The sequence below is a fragment of the Rhea pennata genome, chromosome 5 (assembly GCF_028389875.1).
Source record: "Rhea pennata isolate bPtePen1 chromosome 5, bPtePen1.pri, whole genome shotgun sequence".
In the NCBI taxonomy this organism is placed as follows: domain Eukaryota; kingdom Metazoa; phylum Chordata; class Aves; order Rheiformes; family Rheidae; genus Rhea; species Rhea pennata.
In genome coordinates, this window is record NC_084667.1 from 4,677,412 (window position 1) to 4,683,303 (window position 5,892).

Consider the following 5,892-nt stretch of genomic DNA (forward strand, 5'->3'; position numbering starts at 1 on the left):
ATCCAGTTTCCTGTAGCTGTATGTTGTATCACCACTTGCTTGTTTACTTACAAGTTGTTTTGCACTAGTGACTACACAACCTCACTAGCTGTAGTTCCACTTTCCAGCTTGGCAAAGGGAGAAGTACTCAGGCATCTTTCCTCCCTTTCTGTATTGAAAATTGAATCTCCTGATAAGTAAAACAGCCAAAAAGAGTCTCTAGGCTGCTTTGTGCCACAGCATTGCTAGTAAAGGGAACAGCAAGAGCTCTCTTATCAGAGCCAGTATTTATGGATCATTACGCTGGAAAATACTTGGCTTTCACTCACTAACATTGTCACAATGAAATTACATTTAAGGACTTAAGACCTGGTTTAAAATGCAGATAAGCACAAATGGAATAACTGTACACTATGTAATTTTGCTTCTTCTAGATTTTGTAACTTGGCTGATGGGAAATATTTCAGGTGCTTATTTGGGAATAGGAATAGAGAGGAAGTGCTGATAGGTTTCTCCTTTCTTTTCTCTTTTTAAGAGCAAGCAGACACTTGTCCAAAACCCAGTCTCTTCTTTCTTTTGTAAAAGGCAAAAATAACATAATCATAAAAAAAAAAAAAAATGAGGAAAATAACTTGGAAATGGGGTATTTGCTTGAATATTTTGCTGTGCAGTCCCATTGGTAATAAAGCATAAGTCAATGACATTTTTATCCAAATTGATACTTTAGCAAATAACACTGTAATAACAATACACTTCTCAACCCACTACAGTTTAGATACAAGAATATAGCCCACACCTACCTTGGAAAAGGGTCCTCTTGGTGTGCTCAGAAGCCTCCACCAAAACCTCTCTGCTCATATACATCTCTTATCAGTTCTACTTCCTAGCACCTGAGCTGTCGTTTCATTCCTTCCTTTTAAAGATTGTCAGCTGTGGTTCACAGGAGTGGCTGGATAATTTATCCATGCTCTTAAGCCTTTGTTTTCTAGCTCAGCAAACATATTCAGTGCCGAAAGTCAAGCTTTTCCCCAGGGGTCTATTTTTCTACAGCACCAGATCTATATGTGTTTGTTGCAGATACTAAATAACTGCAGTTCTAGTACCTCTAAAAATGTCACATGTCAAACCTTCTTTTTAGGAGAGCTGGATGAAATCTCAGTCGCTTTTCACAGATGCTAGGGTTTAACTGCAGATCTTTTCTGATGAAACCTCAGCCCCTGCTCAGAGATGCCAGTGCGCCAGAGTCTGGATTTAAAACTGTTCATAGCAGGTAAGACAGCACAAGCTACGAACACTGTTCTGGTAGTGGCAAGAGCAATTGGGAGGATGTTTCTGAAACTACTTTCTTTTTTATCCTTCAACAGGCCTCCTCATGATAAAATGCATAGATTTCCACGATTAACACAGCCTTTCTTCACATCATCTTTTCAATTTGACTGAGCTTAAGAAATACATGCAGAGATATTTCATTAGCGTGTTACTCTGGTGATAGGGATCAGGAAAGATAAATACTATCAATCATCATTGAAAACCCATTAGAAAACCATTACAATGTATACTGTATTCTAAAAGGACCACCTGAATCTTTGGGTGAGGATATAGAAGTTGGGCTTGCAATGGTCTCTTCTAAGAAAATCTTAAAATTAAAGTTGTACGTAAATGTGGTTTGCATACACCCTTGTTTTAAAGACTCATAAAGGAAAGGTCCTGGCATAAAATTTTCTAGAGGAAAAAAAAAAAAAGAAAAAAGAACATATGATTGCACAAAACTTTCAAAGTACAATGGAAGTCTAAGAGAAATATAATTATTATTGTTGGTTTATCACCTCAAACATGTTGTTGTAAATGTCATTATATCAGATGAGTTTGGAAACAGCTTTTCCATTTTGCACTTTATTTGACAAGGTGATTCATTGTTTAGAGCAGTTTAAGATGTCAGTTCCTTGTGGAAAGAATTGAGTTGTGCTGATGTGCATATGAGCATTCTTCCATCAAAGTATATGATTAAAGAAGGGTTATTCTTCTGAAATATTGTTACCCAACTTGCCTGAAATGTGTTTTCTTTATTGAAATATAATTTATCACAGTTAGCTCTTCCTAGGTAACCATATATATACGTTACATATGGCATATGGAAAGCTGGTTACAATTATGCACAAAATCATATTTGAGATAATTTCTTATACTGCAGCACAATAGCTTGTCAAGTAATTGGAATAATTTGTTTCTGACAGGTCACATCTTTACTCTCAACAGGGAATGAAAAGGAGAAAAAAAGAAATCCAGGCATCTTGTAAGCACCTTGCGTCTGTCAGTGGCCCACTTTGAATTGCTGCAGAATGGCAGAAATCTTCCGTCTTGCTTTGGCCATTTCTGCATAGGATTGGGGAAATTTTCCCCATTCGTTCAATGGACAGCAGCTTTCATCATGAAGAATGAAGTTTGCTCTCCACTGTCATTAGTCTGAACTAACCTGCTATCTTAGCACAGCTGCCTCTTCTATATTTAGGCTCCTTTACAATCCCACTGAGCTATTTGACTCAGTAATTTCTTGCAGAAATGAAATTCCACAGATTAATTATATACCATGTAAAGAAGTACAGTATCTCCTGCCTGAAATCACTACCAATCCATTTCTGTGATTGACTCGGTATTATGCGGCTTGAAGAAGAAGACAGATTTGTCTTAATCAAACCATTCATTATTTTGAATACTATCATGTCCGTTGTGTTACAAAATGCTATCAAATAGTTATAGATATATACTCTATGCATAACTCAACCTTTTTTTCCTTTTTCTTCTTCTGTCCTTTCTTTCTTTTATTTCTCTCTCTCTCTCTCTCTCTGTCTGTCTCCACATATTACTTCTCCAGTTTTCTCATCTGGCAACTCCTACATTTCCATATGCTGCCCTGTATATGAAAATCCAGTATACAGGGCTGAGGAAAGCAAAGTCCTGACCTTTGTCTTCCCCCTTCAGTGTGCCCGTAAGAGTGGTGCGTGGCACAGAAATACGTGCACCCAGATTACAGATCGACTTTGCTCACGCTTGAGCATAATTATTAAGACCACATCCCTCTCTCCTCCAAAGAACCCACACATAGGTACCCCCCCTCCAAGAAGGAACCTCCTCTTCAACACCCTATATTTAATGCAATCAAACATTAATTAACTGACAATGGTACAACTGATTGATATGCTTGGCATACTGAACAGCAGATTCAGAAAAAATGAGTATTCATGAATAGCATCACTTTACAGTTTGCAATAACAAGTCTAGCAATAGAGATAAATCTGTTTCAACACAATGTATGCTCCTAGCACTCTACAAATATTTTTATCAGAGCCAGTTCCCACCAACCATCCTTGCAGCTCCTCCTCCTTCTCTGCTTGCCTCTTCTCTTTCAGTCACCAGCCAGCGTGACACTTGCAGATCCAAGTCCTCCCTCCAGCGTAGCTGGCGCAGCTGCAGGCGTTACACGTGTAGCAGCCACCTTCCCTCCGCTCCAGCCCGCCGTTGTTCCGCCTGCCACTTGCCCACCTTTCCAAAATGTTCCCCGGTAATCGCCTGCCGCTTTCGGAGCCTACCAGTCGCAAATGTGAGTTGCAAACCCCTTCCTGTGATCACTGAACTGTGCAAAGAGAAAAGGCGCAAGCAGAGAACTGTTCAGCCCAGAGGTGCAGCCAAAGTAAAAGATGCAGGAAAAAGTAAAACGAGCAGCAACAGGTTTGACAAGCGTTTCTATTCTAATTTATGGCAATGCTCCCTCTCCCTCCCCAAAGAAGGTAATTTCTGTATCAGAAATTACCATACCACTTCACTTTAGGGCATATTATTTCTAGCAGCATTTATGTCCCTGTCCCAGGAAAGGGATTGATGTGGGGTAGATGGTTGCTGCTCAATCTGATTTTAATCATTCCGTAAATGAGGGGCATGAAGAATGGTTTCTACTTTTCCACAACTGCTTGAAATCCTGTTAAATACATTTCCCTTTTCCTGCCTGTCCCACAATGCTCTTTTGGAAAATGCCATAACGATCCCTGGCAACATTCAAAACATCCTCGCACTAATTACAAGAAAGAAAAAAAAATCTTTAAAAAATTGAATGTGTTTTTTAAAAAATAATTTAACTTAAGTTCACAATCCTAAAATGCCATAGAGACATGAGCTCTGTTGAGGCAGAAGTAGTCATTTGCCTGTTCCACTGTTCTTTCCATACCATATCATTTCCTTTTAATGTAATTCTGTATTTCTTGTATTTTTAATTATTATTTTGGGAATAACTATAATATCCTAGTAATATTTATACACTTAAATTGCTGATTGAGACTCAATTCTAACTCCATTTTTAACTCCCCCACCTGCAGAAATAAAGTAATAATACTTACTACTGCCTAGGAAATTTCTTTTTTAAAGCACTGAAGCTCTTAGAACTCATCCAGCGCACAGTCCTGTGCAATGCCAAGTTCATTCATGGTCTAGTCCTTAAAAATTTGTTACAGCCAGGGAGGAGCATGCATATACTGAGCAAACAGTTAGTGGTCACGTGGAAAACGCACGCAGCTCAGGCTGACAGAGAAGGTATGTAAGAGAGGGTGAGCTTGAGAAGTGAGAGGCACAGCACTGAAGGCAATAGATCTGATGTCACTTCTTGGCCAAAGTCCCTCTCAAAGCGATGCTATTATTAGGAATAAGTTTGCAGAAACTTGTCAGTGGAGGAGATTGACTTGGCTAAGAATTTGACATCCCCTTTAATCCCCTCGGGCCAAGTTTGAGTACCGTCTGGTCTGAGCATCAATAACCCCCTTTCCGTGCACCGCAGCACAGAAGCCCTTACGACGTTACTCTTGATGTCTTCAACTCAAAAAGAATGCCCTTCTGCAGGATCCATTTTGGTCAAACTGCGTTGCTTTGCTCAACCCAGGGGGATTTTAGAAGGTGGGACAGAGGACAGAGGCTCCGTGCTGTGCCGTGCCTTCATCCCTCCGGAGGGGGAAGGGGGAAGATGCTCTCCAGCTGATGGCACCCGCTGGAGTTTATCGCGAAGCAAACAGCAGCAGCAATACCAGTGTCTTTGCTGGTGAGCGTGCGGTGTGTTTGTATGTTTAGGTACACGCGTGTGTAAGACAAAAAGCACAATTCACAATACAGACAGAGAGATGCCAGCTGAATTTCTCCTGCAAAGACGCGGAGTCCGTAAAAAACCCTTCGACTTACCTTGGGGAAAAAGCAGAGCACTAGGTGAGAAAGAGCCTGGCGACGTGGTTCACATGCCTATCCCTACATAAAACCACCGTGACTGCAAAACACCTTTTAAATCATAGTCCCAGGCATGTGCTTTACCGGCAGCGTTAGCGCGCATTCCCTTTGCTCGGAGCCCGAGAGGTCTGGCTCTCCGTGGAAGGAATGTGAAGCAGGCAGGAAAGGGAGATCCACGTGTCAGGGCCGTTGCTGTCAAATGGGCTCCTCACACATTGCAGATGTTGTTCAAGCGTAAGCCAGAGTGTGTGTGGAATAAAAAGCAGCCTATGGAGCGCTGGGTGGGGATAAATGCTGCAGAAAGCTTGTAGCATGCTTCTACACCACAGGAGAATTTCTCCAGAAGGGAACGGGGTCTGTAAAGGAATCTACGTACGGGCTGACCTTAGAGGTAATATTGGTACATCAACTTTATTTTTACACTATACCGATATTTTTCTTTAGGGAGTTAGCACTAGAACTTCTTGCAGGTGCTCAGCACAGTTTGGCCATAAGCGTATGACCTTACTAAGATGTGAACAAATCCTGTAGCAAATGTGTCAGAGATGTCTTTCAGAAATCCATTTTTATTGACATCGATATCCAACAGGTTCTAAGTGAGAATAAAAAAGGAAAAAGCTTATAAGCATGCCAGAAAAAGAATGGTTGATAATG

General features: G+C 40.7%; 1 long non-coding RNA gene across 1 annotated transcript; it reads right to left on the reverse strand.

The window, feature by feature from the left end:
- Window positions 1–1,856: 1,856 nt before the first annotated feature.
- On the reverse strand, window positions 1,857–5,602 carry LOC134141094 (uncharacterized). The gene is made up of 2 exons (XR_009958540.1): window positions 5,197–5,602; window positions 1,857–3,610 (listed from the first exon to the last, which is right to left on the reverse strand). It is a non-coding gene; the product is annotated as an uncharacterized LOC134141094 (long non-coding RNA).
- Between the last annotated feature and the right edge of the window lie 290 nt (window positions 5,603–5,892).